Source organism: Oncorhynchus mykiss, chromosome 17, assembly GCF_013265735.2.
Source record: "Oncorhynchus mykiss isolate Arlee chromosome 17, USDA_OmykA_1.1, whole genome shotgun sequence".
NCBI classification, from domain to species: Eukaryota; Metazoa; Chordata; class Actinopteri; order Salmoniformes; family Salmonidae; genus Oncorhynchus; species Oncorhynchus mykiss.
In genome coordinates this window covers 76,769,472-76,794,166 of record NC_048581.1, presented here as the reverse complement: position 1 = coordinate 76,794,166, position 24,695 = coordinate 76,769,472, and the positions used below count along the sequence as shown (strand labels likewise).

The following is a 24,695-nucleotide window of genomic DNA, read 5'->3' as shown; positions in this document are numbered from 1 at the left end:
CTCAACACAGTTTTATACACCAGTCTGCCTCAATGAGTGGGTTGTAAATGTGTTTCCGTCTGGCACAGTGTTATAATAATCACAATAATTTGCTTGCATAAACAGCTCACACAAAAAAAAGAGGCAGTGATTGCAGTGCAGGGCTTGTTGCCGAACTGGGGCCACATTATACACCACATGATCTTTGTGCCCTTCCTACATTACATCAGCCGGCCTCACAGTTCACACTGACAGACAGACAGACAGCTCTGATGAGATGACAAGCCCATACACCATGCTTGTGTCAGCAGTGCTCTGATATGCTCCTTGTCCAGAGAACATGAGTGTCATTCTTCACATTCTTCCCCGGAGCCTCAGTTCTTTCAGGATAACCTTCAAGTTATCTCTCCATCAGTACATGTCTGTTAGGGAGTGAAGGAGAGAAGAGAGAGGGGAAGGGGGAGAGAGGGGAAGGGGAAAAGAGGGGAAGGGAGCGGGGGGGCTAGTAGTAGATTGGGTTGCTTGTTACAAACACTGAGTTGGTCTGGCCTGCTTGAGGAGTAGTAGCTGCAGGGCCCTGGCAGTCTGGCATGGCTCCTAGATGTATACTGTGTAGGAGTGAGCAGGCAGACTCCAGGCCAATACTGTTGTGTGAACCCTTCCCATGGTCCCCTTGGGAATAGTGTTCTCCAGACAGGCCAGGCCAGAGAGGAAGTGGACTGAGCTAGGGACGAGGAGACCGAGGGGACGGCCATCTGGGGCGGGGTTACTGAGGTTGTCTCCACGGACACGCCAGCGCCCAGTGGGAGACAAGCAGCAGACTTGTTTGATGTGCTGCCATAACACAGGTTCTCATGGTCCTAGCTGCTGACACATTCACACTGACACACACACACACCTACAGTACAGTACAGCTGAATAGGAAACAGGAGTAATGCTCCAAGCTCTCCAAAAGTTATGCTTCCACCTTGGCACTGAAAATGTCAGCTCTCGTTTATTAAGTCATTTTAGGCCCATAGCATCCAGATTGAGCACTAAATCTATCCCTTTCTCTAACGCCAGCCAAAAGTATCGAGCCCTCCTGCAAGCATCTTGCCTTGCGTCACCATAATGCAGTCATACTGTGGGAGTGAGTTAACGCACAGAGGCTGCACACCCAGAGCTCTGATGTGAGTCACTCCGCAGATCTGATTGCTGTCTCTCTGCTGACTGTAGCCTAGCATCATTCAGATGTTACCTTGATCTGCAATGTCCTGGTCTGGCTATCAGTTAACTGCATATGACCGTGATAGAACATAGTCTGTTAGGGCCACAGCAAGATAGACGTGTGTAGTCACTAACCATAAGTAAGGCTCTTAGTTCATGCAACCTGACCAGGCACAACTTAGGGCCCTAGACATAAGCTTTCGCCTACAGTTATATCTGGACACACAGTAATGCGGTCAGCCTAAACACAGGACCTAAGCCATATAACCATTTAGATTTCTCACACCAGCCTGTTCGTGGTCTTTACGGCAAAGATGGCCGATAAATGAAGATGTCTTAGGCCGTTTATTGTTGAAGAAAAATGGTCACATTACCGGTCCGCTTAAAGGGTGGCTCTGCCATAGAAACAAATGCGATAGCAGCTGGGTCTGGTCTGCTTAGTTTATTCACTGTATATGAACCTGAAAAAATGAGGGACAGGGAAGTCTCGCTTCCTTTTCTGTCTCTGCTTACAGTCCTGTAAATCCTGATAGTCAAACAGACCAAACCTAATTGGTGGATATATGTCCATGTGCTCAGGGTGTCATGCCCTGCCAAATCAACATCAACTGTCTGCAAATGACCTACACGCTGCCTCATTTGAGAAGAAGGCCTCAGCAGAAACACAGCGCTTATAGGGAAACGATATGCCATTGCTACAGTATGCTGCTCGCCAATGGCAGAGAACTACAAGGGTCAGTTTCATGGTGGGAGTGTTTGGCCTGGAATGAGACGATCACTTACATAGTTATTTTTGTGTCATGACTCATGCCTCATGTAAAATAACAACTTGCTCGTTTTATGCTGACATTGTTGGCTGAAATCTTTTGCTCTTTTTACCCTTCCAATGTTGCAGTTTTATACACACCAATGCCTCATTTCTCACCATTTGCTGTACAAAAATACTATTTCAAAGACTTTGATCGCCCTGATTTGTTCGTCTTTGGTCGATCTACCACAGTTCACATCAACACCTAATACTAGTCTCTGCAATAGAGAACATAGTCGAGATAGGCACAGAGCCTCCAACCATTATGCAGCCCGACGTATTCCATTGAGTCCCAGAGAACACATTAAACTCCAAAACCACCAGCTGCTGAACTTCACCTCCCATCAGCTCTCAGGCTAAATTCTTAATCGCTCTTTTCCGATTGAACATTGCCCAGATGGCCACTGTACTGTAGCTACAGTAAGTATCTTCCCTCCCCCTGCCCCCTAGTTATTCTCCCTGTGCGGTGACTGAGGCTCTGCTGTGCCACATAGGACTCCGTAGGAGTTTTTGCATACCTACTGTAGCTAGCTAACAATGTCTGATAGTACTGTAGTGAGGTCATGGAGAACGTGGCATGGAGTCCTGGAGACCTCCTGAAAACCACTCACCAAACCACACACTCCCCAGGCAAGCACGCAGTCAGCCGCTCCGCTCCGAACTCTGCTCTGCTAATTAGTCCTTTCTAGTAACAGTCATGATTTAGGTCCACACAAAAAACCCCGTATTCCCAACTGGAGTCCATCAATCTCCTGTACGGCAGCAGCCCCAGTCCCAGCCAAGGTATACACCACAGCAGGCCAAGCATGTACACTACCTGTGTTCACGTGCACACAGATGACACATTCTAATTTCATTAACAGACCAGTTAGGCAAGTCTTTGTAGTTGCGCCAACTCGGCTGGAAACTTGAAATACCAAATTAAATATTATATTTTCTCTGAGTTGCTGATTTAGTGATCTGTGTCCTGTTGTAGCCAGGCTAAGCTGTGGGTTGAGCTGGGCTGGGCTGGCCTGAGCTGCAGGGATACTGACTGACTGACTCTATGTCCAGCTGGAGTTGACTTAATCTATCTGGACTGACTGACTCAGACAGAAGGACCTAATGGGAGAAGCAGATGATATTTGGGGAGTTAGGGAGAGGTGCAATAACAGATATAATTTATTGATCTATGTGACCTGGTTGGTCAAGTTGCCAGAGTGGGACATCAGAGCTCCCATCAAGGAGGCAGGCCTGGAAGGAGTGCTTCATGAACTCTACAGTTATGATCTAAATCTCCTGCTAGCTAGGTGTTTTAAAAACACGATGGGATATCAGGTCAACATGTACTTTTACCTCTAGGCTTGTTTTCATATCTCTCTCTATTGTGCCATCTCCTGATCTAAATTGAAGAGTCTTACTTAGGTATTCTCCTTGGTTTCAGTGACATTGACTGTTTGTGGATTTGTGTTTGTGTGTGCACAGTATATTGTTTATCGGATATAGAGTTACCAGTCTAATGAATTTAAAGACAGTCTAGAGTAGACCTTAGCAGTGTGTCCATAGCACCTCCGTTATCAGATGTCACCTGTATTCTCAGTATGTAGCCTACTCTTCCATCTTAATAGGCCTTATACGGTACATATTGTGGCATAACACATGATCAGTCCTTCTGTGCTTTTGGTAGTTCTCTCAAAATTACAATTACGCGGCTTGTTTACATGCTCTTCTCATCGCATGAACATTTTAGTCTTTTAATTTGGCATGAGAAGCTGATCTGTTTTACCAGTATATCTGGATGGTTTGAAGTGTAATAGCAATCAGCAGAGCTGCAAACTAATAGCGAGCGTTGAAGAGGGCACACTGGTGCGTAATGCCATATGGTCTGAGCCCATGTCTCCGAGTGGATTTCTGCTGATAACCAGTAACATACAGTGGTGCTGAGTGGATAAGAATCACATGAACATCCAAGAAACATGATGTGTGCTCATAAACAGACTGTATTAATAGTGGTGCTCAGGTGTTGGAATTCTATTTGCATGTGAGCTAGCCAACCAGGAGGTCTCTGTGTAACTATAGCCAGGCTGCCAACACATTACTGTAATGTCCATATCCCAGAAATTGAGACCTGGGCCACTGCCCTATTGAGGTATGTTCATATAAGAGTACAGGCGAGCTGAGAGAGAGTAAAGCGTTTTCAGAGTTGAGTTGTAGGTTCTCTTGTAGTGAATGACAGTGTGTGTGGTTGCGTTCCCTGGTTTTGGTTGTCTTGTTTGTTTGCAGCGTATGTTCTTCGTGAGTGGCGTGCTGCTGGAGTCCAAACATCCTGCATGTGACATGGGGTTTTAATTGTGCACGGCGCTGTATGTGTGTGTGTGTGTGTGTGTACACGCCTGTGTGTGGGTGTGTTTGTGTGCGTGCATAAGCACTCTTAAAGGTCCACATTCATTCATCCAGCGGTACCCAGCAGCTCCCAGCCAGCTCAGCTCCCTTCAACAGAGTGGCTGTTGTGCGGCCTGTCTGGAACTGCGTCAGCTCCTCTGGGAAAAATTTAGAAATTGCTAAGTACATTTCTGGAAAGGACGTTATGTGAGGAGTAATCCTGGATTCTGGTGGGTCGATTCAGGGGGAATCTGAATGGTGGGTAGATTAGGGGCTAGATATGATCTGTATTCCAGTCTCTTCTAATCTCTCTGAACTGGATAAGGGTTTGTAAAGCAGCTCTGAGGCACACTGACTGTCTTCCTCCTGTCTGTCTTCTCTTCATAAAGTACGCCACCTGGCTGACCAGACACCATTACTCACAGTCCCAGGGGTGTGTCGGTTACCCTGGGGTGGAGTCTGTGTCCCCAGCTCCTCCTCCAGCATCCTGGGGCAGGTCATAGGTCATAGAGGAGATGTCTCCATGTGTTAAAGACCAAACCTCGCTCTCCTCCAACGGAACATATGAACAACACAACCCCCTCAGGACTTCACCTCATCACTGCCTGATTCTGATGGAAGCAGAGCACCCAAAAGCAGGGGTAAGCAACTAGATTCAGCCGCAGGCCTATTTTTGTTGGCGCGGATGGTGGGGGGGGGGGCATTACATAATTATAATAATTCGTACACTAAAAATGAACCACAACTAAGCCCTAAAAGAGATTTGTACTTGACAATAACAATAGTCATACCTTGATTACACTGAGACACGATCACATTCCTCTTTTTTTTTGTGGGAATTCTTTGTGAGATTTCCTACATTTCCAGGCCTCCTTCATTCTCTCACAGTTTTATGATGCAATTCTATTTCCCAGGTCCATTTTAGATATGATTTGTATTATTCTCATGAACCCTCAACTGACCTGAATGGCATAACTCACGGTGATGGCTGTATAAACCTACTGTCAGAATGGGATAAGTTGTTTAATGTGTTGAGCAGACTTGTGTTGAGCTCGAGGGAGGGAGGGAGGGAGGGAGGGAGGGAGGGAGGGAGGGAGGGAGGGAGGGAGGGAGGGAGGGAGGGAGGGAGAGCACCGCTCAGCTTATACTGGCAGGTTGGGAGGGAGGGAGAGAGAGAGGACATTGGAGGTGTGTACAGGCCCAGGTTACACAGGGAGGGTGGTAGTTAGGACTGAGCCCAGGCCATGCAGGGCTGTGTGTTGGGCCACAGCAGACCCTCTCTTTATCAGCCTGATTGGTCACATCTGGCATCATTACTCCCACCTTTGAGTCATCCAGCATGGAGGGGGAACGGAGGTGGCTGGGGTGGACAGAGGGGGCTGAAGGGGGATGGAGAGGGGATGGATGGGGCTGCAGGCTCTGAGGGTCAGACCTGCATGTGAGGGTTTAGCTAAAGGAAACAAGTTAGTGTTTATCGTCACTGGCCAAGTGGCCAGGCCATGCTGCTGTGTTTTATGTTCTGTTGGTGTTTCCACATAAACACAGTCTGGAGGACAACATGGCTCCTTTAATCAGACTCCTTTTCCTCTTAAGGTATCCAGTTTCTCTATTTCCAATTTGCTACATCAGAGATTGACTCAAGACAAAAGCGAGGTCCACAGAGCACTCTAGCAGTTCCTGTCATTACAATTCTACTGCTCCACTGTATTAGAATCACACAAATGACAAATAAGACCTTAAGTACTTTACATGCCAATACTATACTGTGTGGAATATTGTAAGTTAAGGAAAGTATACTGGACAAAAATATAAATCAGTCAATTTTATTAAATTCATGAGGCCCTATGGATTTTACATGACTGGGAATATAGTTTCTGTTTAAGTCTGTTTGTCACACATATCTTAAAAAAACATGCTGTCGTACACATCGATCCAGAGCATCTCAAACATGCTCAATGGGTGACATGCTGGGTGGGTATGTAGGCCATGGAAGAACTGGGACAATTCTGACTGACCGGCTCTAAATCGGTTTTATGTCGAAAAAAATTGAAATTGTGATTTTTACATTGGCTAAAAGTAGAGACTCGGAGCTAGAAAATGTTATATCATCATTGAGGAACAATGGGAAAGTTATTCTGCTTTAAAAGTTGATAAACTTGTAACCTCACTTTTGAGAGTGCTCCAAAACCGCCATAAAAAAGCCAGACTACGGTTTGCAACTGCACATGGGGACAAAGATCGTAATTTTTGGAGAAATGTTCTCTGTTCTGATGAAACAAAAATAGAACTGTTCGGCCAAAATGACTGTCGTTATGTTTGGAGGAAAAAGAGGGAGGTTTGCAAGCCGAAGACCACCATCCCAACCGTGAAGCACAGGGGTGGCAGCATCATGTTGTGTGGGTGCTTTGCTGCAGGAGGAACTGGTGCACTTCACAAAATAGATGGCTTCATGAGGACGGAAACGTATGTGGATATATTGAAGCAACATCTCAAGACATCAGTCAGGAATTTAAAACTTGGTTGCAAATGGGGCTTCCAAATGGACAATGACCCTAAGCATACTTCCAAAGTTGTGGCAAAATGGCTTATGGACAACAAAGTCAAGGTATTTGAGTGGCCATCAGAAAGCCCTGACCTCAATCCTATAGAACATTTGTGGGCAGAACTGAAAAAGCGTGTGCGAGCAAGGAGGCCTACAAACCTGACTCAGTTACACCAGCTCTGCTAGGAGGAATGGGCCAAAATTCACCCAAATTATTGTGGGAAGCATGTGGAAGGCTACCCAAAACGTTTGACCCAAGTTAAACAATTTAAAGGCAATGCTACCAAATACTAATTGAGTGTATGTAAACTTTTGACCCACTGGGAATGTGATGAAAGAAATGAAAGCTGAAATAAATCATTCTCTGCTATTATTCTGACATTTCACATTCTTAAAATAAAGTGGTGATCCTAACTGACCTAAGGCAGGGAATTTTTACTGGGATTAAATGTCAGGAATTGTAAAAAACTGAGTTTAAATGTATTTGGCTAAGGTGTATGTAAACTTCCGACTCCGACTGTAGCTAGCTAAACAATGAACCATAATTCCAACTCATAATGTTAGTACCCTGCATGAATCTACAGGTAGCTAACCAACCAGGTTCAATGTAAGCTAGCTAACATTAGCCTATAAGTAGCAATGCAAATGGCTCTGAGATACGAATAATATTACTACACAGATCATACACGTAAAATTAGCTAGCCAGCCAGCTAACGTTAGCTAGCTAGCTATCATTGCACTTTAACTTGAAATGAAAATGACTTTGACAAAATTAGAAACGTGTAATATCTGAAAATGTAGCTTCTACCTCTCTGTCACGGATGCCATGGTTGCCCTTAGTTTGAAGATGTATAAAGCACCTGTTTCCAGAATAAAACAGCCTTCTGTATGTTTTCTTTTCAACTCTGTCTGCATATTTGCAATGAAACGACAGAACGCTCCCTCAAAACCTGCAGTCGGCATGCTAACTGCAGGAATGTCCAACAGTGCTGTTGCCAGAGAATTGAATGTTAATTCCTCTACCATAAGCCACCTGCAACGTCGTTTTAGAGAATTTGGCAGTAGCAACTGGCCTCACAACCGCAGACCACGTGTAACCACTCCGGCCCATGAGCTCCACATCCTGTTTCTTCACCTGCGGGATCGTCTGAGACCAGCCACCCGGACAGCTGAAGAAACTGTGGGTTTGCACAACCAAACAATTTCTGTACAAACTCTCAGAAACCGTCTCAGGGAAGCTCATCTGTGTGTTCGTCTTCCTCACCAGGGTCTTGACCTAACTGCAGTTTGGCATTGTAACCTGACATCAATGGCAAATGCTCACTTTCGATGGCCACTGTTACGCTGGAGAAGTGTGCTCTTCACAGATGAATCTCGTTTTCAACTGTACCGGGCAGATGGCAGACAGCATGTATGGCGTCGTGTGGGCGAAAAGTTCGCTGATCCAGTGTAGCTCAGTTGGTGGAGCATGGCGTTTGCAACGGCAGGATTGTGGGGTCGATTCCCATGGGAACCAGTACGGACATTTATGCACTCACTACTGTAAGTCGCTCTGGATAAGAGTGTCTGCTAAATGAAAAAAAAAAAAAAAAAAAAAAAAAAAAAAAGACAACATCTGTGGCATTGTGTTGTGGCCTTTTATTGTCCCCAGCACAAGGTGCACCTGTGTAATGACTATGCAATTTAATCTGGATAGTAAAGTAGAAATGCTCACTGACAGGGATGTAAACAAATATGTGCTTAACATTTGAGAGGAATAAGCTTTTTGTCCATATGGAACATTTCTGGGAACTTTTATTTCAGCTCATGAAACACTTTAAATGTTGCATTTATATATATATTTTTTGTTCAGTATAGTTTTAGCCTCAAAACAGCCTATCCAGCACTAATTCCCAGCACATGTGGTGAGTAATGTCCCTGTGGCTCTGTTGTGTAGTGGTGATCCAGATGCAGATATTGGCCTGACTAGTGGAGAAAGAGAAAGAGGCAGCCTGAACTGAGCTGACCTTTTGAGTTTCACAGAGATTTTTGGGGACCAAATCTGTGTTGATAGTTCAAACTGTGCCATCTTCCATTTTGTGAGGGCCGTCATCTTCATATTTAGATTAAGATGTGGAGTGTCATGTGAGGATTGTAGAGGGGTTTATAGAGATGTGATCTCTCTCGCTCTCCCTCTTTCTCCCCCTTCTCTCTCCCCCCCCGCCCCCCTCTCTCTCCCTCTCTCGCTCTCTCTCCCTCTCTCTCACACTCTCTCTGTGTGGCTGTGGACCCACACCCCTCCCCCCTCTCTCTTCCTCTCTCTCCCTCTCTCTCACACGCTCTCTCTATGAGTGGCTGTGGACCCACCCCCCCCCCCTCCTCTCTCTCCCTCTCTCTCCCTCTCTCGCTCTCTCTCCCTCTCTCTCCCTCTCTCTCTCACACTCTCTCTCTATGCGTGGCTGTGCCCCCCCCTCTCTCTCCCTCTCTCTCCCTCTCTCCCTCTCTCTCACACTCTCTCTCTATGCGTGGCTGTGGACCCACACCCCTCCCCCAGAGGAGGCCGTTTCCTGCCATGCCTCTGCTGAAATCAGATCCCAACCTTCTCTTACGCCTTGTTTTTTTTGGCACGGGTCGCACACAGACACTCATAGTTCTCTGAGGCTCCCGCAGGTTTCTTCCTCCTCTTTTTCTTCTCCGTCCACCTACTCTCGATCTCTCTCTCTCCACTCTTGACTTTCACATATGTTTGTTAGTAAAAGTCCTCGTCGTCTCACTCCCAAAAAACGATTTTCACTGTAGTGACTGATAGAGATGTGTGAGGTGTCTTCAGGAGACTCTCTCTGCAGTCAACCTCAGTGATGAGGGGAAGAATAATGCATCCATGGTTCTCCGGCCATTTTCGGCAGTTATTTGAGCCCCGCCAGTTCACCCAGTACATATTTGAATGACATTTAAACATATCCAGATGCAATTGGAAAGAAGAAAAAAAACAGCCAAACAAAGTGGCTCTGCTTAAGACTTTTTTGTTTACTTTTTGCATTGTTACACTACAGGCTGGAAAATCATTCAGAATGTTTACAGGTTTGAGATGTGCTTTTTCTCGATTAATTATCAGTCAGCATTATGAATTACCTTGTATCATAAGTCATATTTTAGTGAACAAGATGATATTATTGTTATTTCATGTATTTGTTGTGCTGTAGTACCCTATACAATCCCCCTGGCTATACTCAGCTGAGGTTGTGTGGGTTGCCAGCATATTGTTTCCCAGGACGGCTCTGTGGCTTGTGGGGACAGAGTCGTAAAGAGGTTTGAATGACAGAAGTGTGCAGTCTGGTCAGTCTGCGCATTGTAGTCTAGTGTTTACATGCCTCTGGTCCTCACACCACCGCCATAGCCCAGAGCAGTTAAACTGCTAGTTTGAGTAAGTGCTGCGAAAAGGTGCTCTGTCTCAAAGGCTATTAGTGATCTCCTGAGGATGTGTGCTTTTCATGGATGAGCACACATCCCGTGTTTGTGTGTGTGTGTGTGTGTGTGTGGGGGGGGTTGAGGGTTGGAACAGACTGAGCTCATCAGCGACTTTAAACAGTCCCACATTTCAGAAAGAAAACGGTAATGTTTCTCAGCAGTTTACTACTCTGTAAGAGAGTATGCAAGCAAAAGACTGTTGACCACTTAAAGAAAGTACCTTTTCCCCACACAGCAAAGACATTAAATCAGGGATCTAAGTCATGATTTAGAATTTGGTTATCTGAGGCTATGTACTTCCACTCCTCTTACTTACATCAGAGCTTAAATCAAACCCATATGACTATCTACTAGGCTCTGTAAGTTACTGAATCGAAGAATGACCCTGCTATTAGCTTTCCATCTCCTCCTCATTTAATGTTTTCCATTGAAGTACAGTCCATACCCCGGAGAGAGAATCGGGGAAGGGAGGAGGGAGGGAGCGAAGTAACTGAGATGTTGATGCCCAATGTTGCGTCACGTGGTCTACACAGACCCATGATTGAGTTATCACACAATTACTGCTGTTTAATTATTATATAAATAGACAGGTGTTGTAAAAGACCCATTATGGATCAACCACAGTGCCTTCCATCCCATCCCACTCCAACCAGCAACAGGGTGTGCCATCGCTCATGATGCCAGGATATGTACACTACCAATGAATCGATTACATGTCCATGTACTGTACTGCCTCATCTATCCCATAATGTGATGGCAGTCGTTCAAAACTAGCAAAGATCTTTGAACATGGTGGTGTTGTTGGTGGTGTTGTTTTCCCAGTATTCCCATGACTAGTAATTAGAGGCGTGTGAGGTGAAGGGGTGTGGTGAGGGGGCGAGGCAGGGGTTTTAGATGAGACCTGAGCTGCCCACCACTGAGGGCCCAGTGCTTGTGTCTGTAGCCGGGGCCAAATTAAAAGCTTCTGCATCTCCTCCTCACTGTCGTGTTGTGTTGTGTTGTGCAAGACCAGGTCTCCTCTGCAGACACACACACACAATTGTGTATTACTATAGTTGTGAGAACTTTTTGGCGACCAAGAATTGATTCCCATTCAAAATCATATTTTCCATAAACCCTAAACCTAATCCCTAACCTTATAACCCCAAACCTCTAACCTTAATTCTAACCCTGAACCTAAAATTGCCTTTTTCCATTTTATGACCAGTCAACAGTTGTCTGAATTCTCCTTGGTTTACTATTCTTGTGAAGACTTCTGAGCCTCACAAGCATAGTAAAACAAACAAATACATACAAACTGAGAAGCAGCAAGATTAGATTAAAGCCAAAACATGGAAATTGCTTACATGAGAGGCGGCGTCCCGACTTCATTCGTGCTTATCTGGCCTGTATAATAAGGCACAATTATAGAATAGATAAGACGACATGGACAACAAGCTAGCAAGAAAGGAAGTGAGTAATAGCTTGTGAACATATGTTGGCCTGTAATCATTGATGCAGAAGGCAGAGTATCTCCATGACATGAATAAAGAACATTATATATATCCCAGCTCTGCAGATTTTGCTGCGAAGAGACAGAATCATTAGATAATTTGTTTTGGTACTGTCCATATGTAGCTCGTTTTTGGTCGCAGGTTCAGGAATGGCTGAAGAATTGCAACATTTACCCAGAGTTAATTCTGCAACTAGCACTGCTGGGTGATCTGAAAAGTCTTAGTCAATCGATCAATAATATTTTAATACTCTTAGCAAAAAATGTGATCTTTAATTTAAAATATGTAGAAACTATGAAAATAGAAAAGTTGTTACGGTTTTCTTCCTGGGAAGGAGAGGAGGACCAAAATGCAGCATGGTTATGGTTGAACATCTTTAATAAAGAACAATATATAAAACAAGAAACCGTGGCAGTGGCAAAACAGTCCTAACTTGTGCAAAACACAGAGACAAGAACAATCACCCACGAAATACCCAAAGAATATGGCTGCCTAAATATGGTTCCCAATCAGAGACAACGATAAACACCTGCCTCTGATTGAGAACCACTCTAGGCAACCATAGACTTACCTAGAATACTACACTGAACACAACCCCATCAATCTACAAAACCCCTAGACAAGACAAACACATAATCACCCATGTCACACCCTGGCCTAACCAAAATAATGAAGAAAACACAGAATAGTAAGGCCAGGGCGTGACAGTGTTTTGAGATAGATGGGTGGGGTTGAGGTTAGCTGAAGGATGGGACTAAAAACAAGCAAAATATATATATACACTACCGTTCAAAAGTTTGGGGTCACTTAGAAATGTCCATGTTTTTGTCCATTAAAATAACATCAAATTTGATCAGAAATACAGTGTAGACATTGTTATTGTTGTAAATGACTATTGTAGCTGGAAATGGCAGATTTTGAATGGAATGTCTACATAGGCGCTTTATCAGCAACCCATCAATCCTGTGTTCCAATGGCACGTTGTACTAATCCAAGTTTATAATTTTAAAAGGCTAATTGATCATTAGAAAACCCTTTTGCAATTGTGTTAGCGCAGCTGACAACTGTTGTTCTGATTAAAGAAGCAATAAACTGGCATTCTTTAGACTAGTTGAGTATCTTGAGCATCAGCATTTGTGGGTTCGATTACAGGCTTAAAATGGCCAGAAACAAAAACTTTCTTTTGAAACTCATCAGTCTATTCTTGTTCTGAGAAATGAAGGCTATTCCATCCGAGAAATTGCCAAGAAACTGTAGATCTCGTACAACGCTGTGTTCTACTCCCTTCACAGAACAGTGCAAACTGTCTCTAACCAGAATAGAAAGAGGAGTGGGAGGCCCCGGTGCACAACTGAGCAAGAGGACAAGTACATTAGAGTGTGTAGTTTGAAAAACAGATGCCTCACAAGTCTTCAGCTGGCAGCTTCATTGAATAGTACCCGCAAAACACCAGTCTCAGCGTCACCAGTGAAGAGGCGACTCCGGGATGCTGGCCTTCTAGGCAGAGTTCCTCTGTCCAGTGTCTGTGTTCTTTTGCCTATCTTAATCTCTTCTTTTTATTGGCCAGTCTGAGATATGGCTTTTTCTTTGCAACTCTGCCTAGAAGGTCAGCATCCTGGAGTCGCCTCTTCACTGTTGACGTTGAGACTGGTGTTTTGCTCGTCCAACATCTCATTCCAAAATCATGGGCATTACAATGGAGTTGGTCCTCCCTTTGCTGCTATAACAGCTTCCACTTTTCTGGGAAGGCTTTCCATTAGATGTTGAAACATTGCTGCGGGGACTTTCTTACATTCAGCCAAAAGAACATTAGTGAGGTCGGGCACTGATGTTGGGGCGACTAGGCCTCACTCGTAGTCGGCATTCCAATTCATCCCAAAGGTGTTCGATGGGGTTGAGTTCAGGGCTCTGTGCAGGCCAGTCAAGTTCTTCCATACCAATCTCGACAAAAAACATTTCTGTATGGACCTCGCTTTGTGCAGGGGGGCATTGTCATGCTGAAGCAGGAAAGGGCCTTCCCCAAACTGTTGCCACAAAGTTGGAAGCACAGAATCGTCTAGAATGTCATTGAATGCTACAGCCCCAGACCAGTATTCCTCCTTCACCAAACTATACAGTTGCCGCACATTTGTCCGTCGGACTGCCAGATGGGCAAAGCATGATTCATCATTCCAGAGAATGGTTTCCACTGCTCCAGAGTCCATTGACGGCGAGCTTTACACCACTCCAGACGACGCTTGGCATTGCACATGGTGATCTTAGGCTTGTGTGCAGCTGCTCGGCCATGGAAACTTATTCCATGAAGATCCCGACTAACAGTTATTGTTATTGCTTGCTTCCAGAGGTAGTTTCGAACTCGGTAGTGAGAATTGCAATCGAGGACAGATGATTTTTACGCGCTACATGCTTCAGCACTCTGCGGTTCCGTTCTGTGAGCTTATGTGGCCTACCGCTTTGCGGCTGAGCCGTTGTTGCTCCTAGACATTTCCACTTCACAATAACAACACTTACAGTTGACTAGCAGGGCAGAAATTTGACAAACTGACTTGTTGAAAAGGTGGCAACGTGACAGTGCCATGTTGAAAGTTACTGAGCTGTTCAGTAAGGCCATTCTACTGCCAATGTTTGACTATGGAGATTGATTGGCTGTGTGTTCAATTTTATACACCTGTCAGCAACAGGTATGGCTGAAAGAGCCAAATCCACTAATTTGAAGAGGTGTCCACATACTTTTGTATATATAGTGTAGCAAATCAGCTCATGATCAATGGGGAGATGACGAGTGGAAATAGTTTCAATATTAAGGTTTCTTAATGTGGACTAATCTTGGTAACCCAGAAGTAAAATTATCTTGTGAAAGTTTGTCATTTCCTGTTTTACTTCTGGGGATAATGACATTAACAAATGTGTTTACTTTTGTACAAAGGAAGGAAGCAAAGTCTCCTAATTTCATGGCCAAAAGTGTTTATCATGGCCAAAAGGGAGTTTTAGTTTTCATGAATTTTTACGATATAGCCAATTTTGATTTTGTGGTGGTGGAATCTATTGGAAACCGTTTATCATCCACACACAGGCTTGAAAATCCCCGCACCAGTTTAAGCACCGCCTTCGCCCAATACTGATTTGTCCAAATAATCAGTGACAAAAACCCAAAACCAGGAACTACTGCTGCTCGTAATCACATAATTCTACGTGAGTCTTGACAGATTCTCGCCATTTCCTCTGTCCACAAGAGATTAAATGGGGACCATCTCTGTTGAAAAATATCCATATCTACTCTCAACCTGTTTGTGGCTTACACATTCTCTACCGAGACTCATATGAGCAGCAAGTACGAGACAGCACAGAGAAGTTATACTGTAGCAAATGTTATACTGTAGCAGTATTTTGACTTGCATATACGAGAGAAGTTATTTGATAATGCAACCAATGGATTACAGAATAAAATAAAGTTAGGAATTTTCATGCAAGTCAGGAGTTTGGGTTTCAGTTGGATTGGGACTGGATTGGAAATTAGCCTAGGCTCTAGAATTTTCCCTCATGCCAATTGTCAAGACTTCACATCTGTAACGGAGATGCCTATGTAGTGAATTGTGCATAGGTCTATCAAATGTGTGACTGTCTGAAGAGTCACTATGACAGCTCAGAGGCACACATTATTTTATAGGTTATAGACCCCTAAGGCAATATGCGCAAGTTGGTGGCAGAACAAGGGGGAGTTCTTATAGATCACCAGCAAAAAATGCCTCTATGTTGATTCTGAGTGCATTTCACACTACTTTTGGATTATAATTGGATTTTAAGGTTTGTATGGATGTCCTGGTTAATATAATGTTTGTGTCATCATTGAAAATCAATTGCATTATTCTTAAAAAACACTTAAACTTCAACCAGTAAAATGGCACTTTGGTTAGTTTTTGCTACCGCCTATATCAATGAGCGTTAGCATTCTAGCAAACAACTGCTCCATCCAAAATAGTTATTTTGCAAAGAAAATAACCAAATATAATCTTAGTGACTCAAAATATTATTGTAAGCGTGTGAGAACCCCAAAAAGTTATTTTGTTTAGAAGTAACAAAAACAAAACTTTCTTACTGCCGTCAAGAGTGTTGTTAACTGGAAAAGGGTCTATCATGTAGGGGTTTCCTGTAGGGTTTATTAACTGCATTCGGGTCGTGTGTACTGTGCGGCAGTGTTGATTATGCGTCTGCTTTGAATTTATGTTGACTTTGTGTGAAGTAAATACGCTAAGCTAAAGGCTTCCATGCGACAACCTGTTTGGATAATGCATTTGTTTTTGCTAATCTGCTGCTGCGCATGTTGTGGATTTTGTGGATTTGCATAAGTGCGACATTGGGGAATTCTTGATTTATTCTATTTCCTATTTTTTTATCGGGAAATGTGAAGGGTTCCCGGGACAGTCCCGGGATCCCGGTTACCAAGGTTAATCCCTACTGTGGACAGATGAGTCTCGCCAACCTGAGGCCTGCCTCATTCCAGCCACTGATCATCATCCTGGGCAGTCAAGTCTGGGTCATGCCTTTGGTATGTTCACTCATGTCTCTTCCTCCTTCCCTCTCTTCCTCCCTCCCTCCCTCCTTCCCTACTTCCACCCCATCTTTCCTCTCCTCCCACTCCACTTAAATGGACGTGTGGGGTAGAGGCAAGCTGTTATCAGATGAGGAGATTTATATACTAGAACGCCTACAACAGGTTTGTAATCAAATAGCTTGTTGATTGACAGCTAAAGTAATCTCATTCTATTTGTAGTTAGCTCACTGTACCAGATGCACTTTGCTTTATCCTTATCTGACATGTACACCGTTCACCTTATGTAAATCAGACGTTGGCTTGGACAGTGCGTATTTTCACCCAAGTCATTAAAAGGTTGTTGGTTATCAGTGTTCTCTGTCACTAAAGAGTCTGAGGGACAGATTCAGTCTACTGCCATGCTTATGTGTGTCATATTCTGATAACAGGATACACACACACGCAAAGACACACACACACTCACTCACTCACATCTGCAGACATGACCTCACTCCCAGTCCACTGCTGATTTTCAGAAGAGATTGTTCCTGAGATGCTCTCTCCTATAAGCTGCCTTGATGGTCCTTGATGTTGATATGAGCTCTGGGGTCAACTCAAATCCTCACCCATCACTCTCACTATTCTATTGATAATGTCCAGCTGTCTAACCAACTCAATGACAGAACCAGAACTAGTTCAACTCTAGGGCTGGGAATTGCCAGGGACCTCACGATACGATACGACGATACTAAGTTGCCGATTCTCACCATTCTATATGTATTGCAACGTATCGCTCAGCATGTCTGCTGCGGAGGGACAAGAGAGTTTTGATCAGTCATGGAAATAAAAGTTCTGAAAACAAATAGTCTCCTTATTTAAAAGAAGGAGAACAAGCTATGAAGGAAAAATACTGGAGTTTTGGTGCAGGTACAGCCAACGAGCTCAAAAATAATATTGTGATATTGTCAAAACGATACGATATATCGGCAAAAATAATATCCCGATATGTAACTGTATTGATTTCTTTCCCCCATCACTATTGAACTATAGAACTCGTTTAGTAACTGTAGAACTTCTGTAGCTCATCCACATGAGAAAGGGAGCGGTATAATTGACATGGATAGGAAGAGGAGAAACACACGGTCTAATGGTATGAAAATGGTATATGTCTCTGTCTGGTGTTAGAATGTATGCCTGTGTGTGGGAGGAGGATGAGCAGCCTGTAGATAAGAGTGAACTGGAGGAGAATCTGCTGCCTGTCAGGCTGCCTGGCCAGCTGAGACCAGCACAGAGACCGGCTAGGGCACCAAATAAGGCCAAAAGCTCACCCTCTCACCGCCGGCCTCACCGTTCTAAATAATGAACCCAATCTACAGGCTGTCCTGGCACACTCTAAATACTGTACATGCCTCACTGTCAAATAATGTGCAAAGTTTTAACATATTCCTCCCTCTCTCTTATTGCTCTCCTTCTCCCCCAGGTAAGAAAGACTGCCCTCTCTTAAAGCCTTTGTGATCTGCCATGTAAGTAGAATGTCAGTGTGCATTCCCCATCCTCTTTTAGAATGTCACTGTGTGGATTCCCCATCCTCTTTTAGAATGTCACTGTGTGGATTCCCCATCCTCTTTTAGAATGTCACTGTGTGGATTCCCCATCCTCTTTTAGAATGTCACTGTGTGGATTCCCCATCCTCTTTTAGAATGTCACTGTGTGGATTCCCCATCCTCTTTAGGAATGTCACTGTGTGGATTCCCCATCCTCTTTTAGAATGTCACTGTGTGGATTCCCCATCCTCTTTTAGAATGTCACTGTGTGGATTCCCCATCCTCTTTTAGAATGTCACTGTGTGGATTCCCCATCCTCTTTTAGAATAGCACTGTGTGGATTCCCCATCCTCTTTTAGAATGTCACTGTGTGGATTCCCCATCCTTTTTTAGAATGTCACTGTGTGGATTCCCCATCCTCTTTTAGAATGTCACTGTGTGGATTCCCCATCCTCTTTAAGAATGTCACTGTGTGGATTCCCCATTGTCTTTTAGAATGTCACTGTGTGGATTCCCCATTGTCTTTTAGAATGTCACTGTGTGGATTCCCCATCCTCTTTTAGAATGTCAGTGTGTGGATTCCCCATCCTCTTTTAGAATGTCACTGCGTGGATTCCCCATCCTCTTTTCCAAGCAGGTACTGTATGTGTGTGATGTCCTTTTTGGATACGTGTTGTTTTGACAGCCGTTTGAGTCAGGCTGTTTTAAAACACTGTGTGAATTGCTAGCAGTGAGCTCTCATTCCCCCACCTCTCTACCATGGAGCAATCCCGTGTGTCAGTCGATCCATGCCCCTGATTACTGGCACAAGCTGGTATCTCCTCTCTCCTAGCCATTGTGCTCCCATGACGAAAGGAACCATTTACTGCCAACAATTTAGCAGGAGCCGTATTGGCTTAGTGATAATAGAGACTTAACATGTTTTAACTACACCTTTGCATAATTCTGGCTAAAGAGTAACATCCAGTGTGTCTGTAATTACTACCAGGCCAATAGCACCAGAGTAAACAGGCTGGCTGGCTGGGGAAAGCTCCAATCCTGCTGCGGGGGATACTTTGGTCTTCAGGGGGAGGGAGAGAGGGAGGTAAATGTGGGTCTCCTCTGAGGAGAGAGAGGACTTCAAAAGAAAGGAGTGAGTCCGGTCCATAATGGCAGTGTTTGGGGTGAAAGCAGAAGCCGTGTCGATCAGAGGGGCCCGGGGCCACTAGGTCACTGGGAGGAGTGTGCTTGGACAGGCAGATCACTCAAACACACAGACTGATGCTCCCCCCCGCCTGCTTATGTAAGGCAGCCTCTTCCTCGGAGTGTGGAGAAAGACGAGGTTGGGGAGCTGGTGATAGGCGTGAGCTTTCTGTTCCAGGACTGGCAAAGGAAGAAAACATTACCTCCATCACAATAGAGACGAGAACCCAGTTGGGCTGAGGGACCGGCGGTACAGCACTGCGATTCCAGAGTGCACCTCTGATTTACCACTTCTTTATTTACCAGTAAAAGCCAGGGAGTCTTGGTGTTAACTGAGTCAGGCGATTCTATCTTTGCTCTGGTTGTTTTGGTTGACGTCAACAGTGTTCCACCACACGTTAGCTTTGCTCTTACCGAATGTCCTGACAAGAAACAGATGCGTCACTCAGATGGGGAGAGAGACCATGGTTGGTGGGTATATTTAGGCCGCAGTATTAAACAGTGTGTCTGATCTGGGTTCTTTATAGGGGCCGGCCAGACATCCAACAGTTCTGGGCAGTAGCACACATCATGGAGTAGAGCCTCACTTTTTGCTCAAGAACTTCATACACTTTGCCCAGACCACACATCCTGTAGTTGGTTTGCATATATGTTTGCTCTCTCTCTCTCTCTCTCTCTCTCTCTCTCTCTCTCTCTCTCTCTCTCTCTCTCTCTATCTCTCTCTCTCTCTCTGTCTCTCCCTTTGTCTCTCGCTCTCTCTCCTTCTCTCTCTCTGTCTCTCTCTCTCTCTCTCCCTCTCTCGCTCTTTTCATACAGAACCAGGGAGATCTTATTCATCTTCACTGGCCTGTTACCTGAACACCCAATTTCATCAATATACAGCAGAGCAGAATCCTACAGCTGAGACCCCTCTAGTATTTATAAACATCTCAGATCATACTGTAATATGCCAAATATGATAAAATATTATTTGTTAAACTAAATATTCTCTAATTAGTATTTTTCTGCTAGGTCAACGTAAGCAACATTTGCAGAGTGTCTGCTAACCTAATTTTGTTTATGCAGACCTGGCTAGGTTGCCAGTGCAGGGGCTGCTGGGTAGGAGGAGGGCTTGAGGCTACGGAGCCCGCTGGCTGCCATGTTAAAACCATCTGTGATAGTGTGTGGCTGTAGCCTGGCTGGCACTGGGTCAGGTCTTATAAATATAGGTCCTGTCTGTGCTTGTTTGCTCTGGGGAAAATGGGTGATGGGTGAGGTCATATTGAAGGAAAACTACACCACAAAACTCTCTATTGGTATTTGTTTCATTAGTCCTTTGTTGATATAGTCCCAAAATGTTTGCATGTCAGCAAACAAGTTATCAAGATATCTAACTTTCAAAATACAGGAATACAGCAGGTATGGTGCATTTTGCATCATATGATGCTGCATTTTACCGTCTGTTTTCCTTAAATACGACCTTAAATACGACCTCACCCATCACCCATTTTCCCCAGAACAAACAAGCATTCCTCTGGAATTACATGGATTTCTGCATAAATTGGTCATAGATGAAGATCAGATTACATTTTAAGTCACAGTAATAGACAATCAAAGGGTGCTTAAATTAATAACACACCAATTATTATATGTTTCATGTCTATATTGAATACATTATTTAAACATTCACACTGTAGTTTGGAAAAAGTATGTGAACCCCTAGACTTCTCCAAAAGCTAACTGGAGTCAGGAGTCAGCTAACCTGGAGTCTAATCAATCAGACACAATTGGAGATGTTGGTTAGAGCTGCCCTGCCCTATAAAAAACAATCACAACATTTGAGTTTGCTATTCACAAAAAGCATTTCCTGATGTGAACCATGCCTCAAACAAAGGAGATCTCAAAAAAACAAAAATTGTTGACTTGCATAAAGCCGGAAAGGGTTACACAAGTATCTCTAAAAGCCTTGAAGTTCATCAGTCTACGGTAAGACAAATTGTCTATGAATGGAGAAAGTTCAGCACTGTTGCTACTCTCACTAGGAGTGGTCGTCCTGAAAAGATGACTGCAAGAGCACAGCGCAGAATGCTCAATGAGGTTAAGAAGGATCCAGGAGTGTCTGCGCAGTGCACGTTGACCGGGTCGCTAGGTGCACAGTGTTTTTTCTGACACATTGGTGCGGCTGGCTTCCGGTTGGATCTGCGTTGTGTCATGAATCAGTGCGGTTGGGTTGTGTTTCGGAGGACGCATGGCTCTCGACCGAGTCCGTACGGGAGTTGCAGCGATGAGACAAGACAGTAACTACTACCAATTAAGGAGAAAAGGGGGGTAAAACCAAAAAAAAAAAATTAAAATAGAAAATTAATGGTGTTCATTGGAGGACACTACGGAAGAAGCCACTGCTGTCCAAAAAAAACATTGCTGAAAGGTTTGAAGTTCACAAAAGAGCACCTGGATGTTCCACAGCGCTACTGGCAAAATATTCTGTGGACAGATTAAAGTTGAGTTGTTTGGAAGGAAAACACAACACTATGTGTGGAGAAAAAAAGGCACACCAACATCAAAACCTCATCCCAAGTATAAAGTATGATGGTTTGGTGCTGCTTTGCTGCCTCAAGGCCTGGACAGCAAATTAATTCCCATGTTTATCAAGACATTTTGCAGGAGAATGTAAGGCTATCTGTCCGCCAATTGAAGCTCAACAGAAGTTGGGTGATGCAACAGGACAACGACCCAAAACAAATAATTAAATCAACAACAAAATGGCTTCAACAGAGGAAAATACGCCTTCTGAAGTGGCCCAGTCAGAGACCTGACCTCAACTCGATTGAGATGCTGTGGCATGATCTCAAGAGATAGGTTCACACCAGACATCCCAAGAATATTGTTGAACTGAGACAATTTTGTAAAATCAAATCAAATTTATTTCTCACATACACATGGTTAGCAGATGTTAATGCGAGTGTAGCGAAATGCTTGTGCTTCTAGTTCCGACAAAGAGGTAGGTCTGATCCACAACTACTGAAAACGTTTGGTTGAGGCTATTGCTGCCCAAGGAGGGTCAACCAGTTATTAAATCTAAGAGTTCAGATACTTTTTCCACCCTGCGCTGTGAATGTTTACACTGTGTGTTCAATAAAGACATGAAAATGTATAACAGTTAGTGTGTTATTAGTTTAAGCAGACTGTGTTTGTCTATTGTTGTGACGTAGATGAAGATCAGATCAAATTTTAGGACCAATTTATGCAGAAATCCAGGTAATTCCAAAGGGTTCACATATTTTTTCTTGCCACTGTACATTTATAAGACCTGACCCAATCCCAGCCAGGATACAGCCACACTACAACAGTTTGTTTTAACATGGCAGCCAGCGGGCTCCGTAGCATCAAGCAACCTCCACCCCCCCTCACCAATGCCATCTGCTGCCATCATGGGCACAGTTTATCCTGAGAAAACCTCCCTCTTTACCACTCTCTATATCTCTGTATCCCTCTATCTCTTTCTCTTTCTTTAAATCCCTAAATCATCCTCCAGTAGACGGCCAGGCTAGGGGGGGAAAGGGATGATTAGCTGAGTTGATGAGGGGTTAGGGTTAGTCAGGGCAACACAGATTACAGCAACTCCCACTGTTGATGAGTAAGGTCCCATTGATGGAGGGAACACAGGGAGTTGAGCCCTGGCTGTCCAAGCACTAGATTCTGGATGGGATAGCAAGTGATGGACAATGAGTATTTTAAGATTCACTGACAGTACTGTCAATTGGTTCTTCCTCCTCACATTTGACTGCTCCATTGAAAATGAAATAGCTGGTGAAGCTACTAGGACAGCCAAAATGGAATAGAAAGAAGGGTTTAATTTATTTTGAATATAATGATTTTACATTTATGATGGGTTATTTTTAAGCATTGACAACTGAAAGAAGTGCCCCAACACAAAGCAGTAGTGAAAGAAATAGCTAGCTAAGCCAGCAGTTTCTGTGCTGTAGCTGGTCCATTAATAACTCTACTGCCACAGCTGGAGGAAATAAATCCTCTCCAGAACATTCTCTATCCCCCCCTGAGACTACCCTGTGACTCATACCAGTTGGCATTAGTTTTACAGAAGGTTGGGATTGAAAACAACTGGCTTTGCCCTATATAAGAAAGCGGGAAACCGTTTGAAATCAGATGGGAGTTGCATTAAAAGATAAGAAGAAGGGATAGGGAAGGGGATGGAAGGGTTACAGGAGAGTATAGAAGAGGACAGGGAAGAGAAAAGCAGTAGAGAGGAGGGTAGGACAGTATAAAGTGGGGGTGGGTTGGTGAGACTCATACTGCCAAAAGTTTTGAGAATGACACAAATATTCATTTTCAAAAACTCTGCTGCCTCAGCTTGTATGATGGCAATTTGCATACACTCCAGAATGTTATGAAGAGTGAGCAGATGAATTACAATTAATTGCAAAGTCCCTCTTTGCCATGTAAACGAACTGAATCCCCAAAAAAACATTTCCACCTAATTTCAGTCCTGTCACAAAAGTACCAGCTGACATCACGTCAGTGATTCTCTCGTTAACACAGGTGTGAGTGTTGACGAGGACAAGGCTGGAGATCACTCTGTCATGCTGATTAAGTTTGAAATAACAGATTGGAAGCTTCAAAAGGAGGGTGGTGCTTGGAATCTTTGTTCTTCCTCTGTCAACCATGGTTACCTGCAAGGAAACAAGTGCCGCCATCATAGCTTTGCACAAAAAAAGGCTTCACAGGCAAGGATATTGCTGCCAGTAAGATTACACCTAAATCAACCATTTATCGGATCATCAAGAACTTAAAGGAGAGAGTTTCAATTGTTGTGAAGAAGGCTTCAGGGAGCCCAAGAAAGTCCAGCAAGCGCCAGGACCGTCTCCTAAAAGTTGATTGAGCTGTGGGATCGGGGCACCACCAGCACAGAACTTGCTCAGGAATGGCAGCAGGCAGGTGTGAGTGCATCTGCACGCACAGTGAGGCGAAGACTTTTGGAGGATGGCCTGGTGTCAAGAAGGGCAGCAAAGAAGCCACTTCTCTCCAGGAAAAACATCAGGGACAGACTGATATTCTGCAAAAGGTACAGGGATTGGACTGCTGAGGACTGGGGTACAGTAATTTTCTCTGATGAATCCCCTTACCGATTGTTTGGGGCATCCGGAAAAAAGCTTGTCCGGAGAGGAAGAGGTGAGCGCTACCATCAGTCCTGTGTCATGTCAACAGTAAAGCATCCTGAGACCATTCATGTGTGGGGTTGCTTCTCAGCCAAGGGAGTGGGCTCACTCACAATTTTGCCTAAGAACACAGCCATGAATAAAGAATGGTACCAACACATCCTCCGAGAACAACTTCTCCCAACCATCCAGGAACAGTTTGGTGACAAACAATGCCTTTTCCGGCATGATGGTGCACCTTGCCATAAGGCAAAAGTGATAACTAAGTTTCCCGGGAACATATCGATATTTTGGGTCCATGGCAAGGAAACTCCCCAGACCTTAATCCCATTGAGTACTTGTGGTCAATCCTCAAGAGGCGGGTGGACAAACAAAACCCCACAAATTCTGACAAACTCCAAGCATTGATTATGCAAGAATGGGCTGCCATCAGTCAGGATGTGGCC

The 24,695-nt window shown here is 44.2% G+C and overlaps 1 protein-coding gene across 2 annotated transcripts in view; it reads left to right on the top strand.

The window, feature by feature from the left end:
- LOC110494603 (E3 ubiquitin-protein ligase PDZRN3-B) overlaps window positions 1–24,695 on the top strand; it is a 136,403-nt gene that overhangs the window by 41,697 nt on the left and 70,011 nt on the right. The window contains exon 1 of one of the 2 annotated variants that reach the window (XM_021569819.2): window positions 17,853–17,890. The exons of the other annotated variant lie outside the window; for it this stretch is intronic. The gene's annotated coding sequence lies outside the window, so the exon portion shown is untranslated. Of the gene's footprint in view, window positions 1–17,852; window positions 17,891–24,695 lie in introns of those variants that run through there. 2 annotated transcript variants of the gene reach the window in all.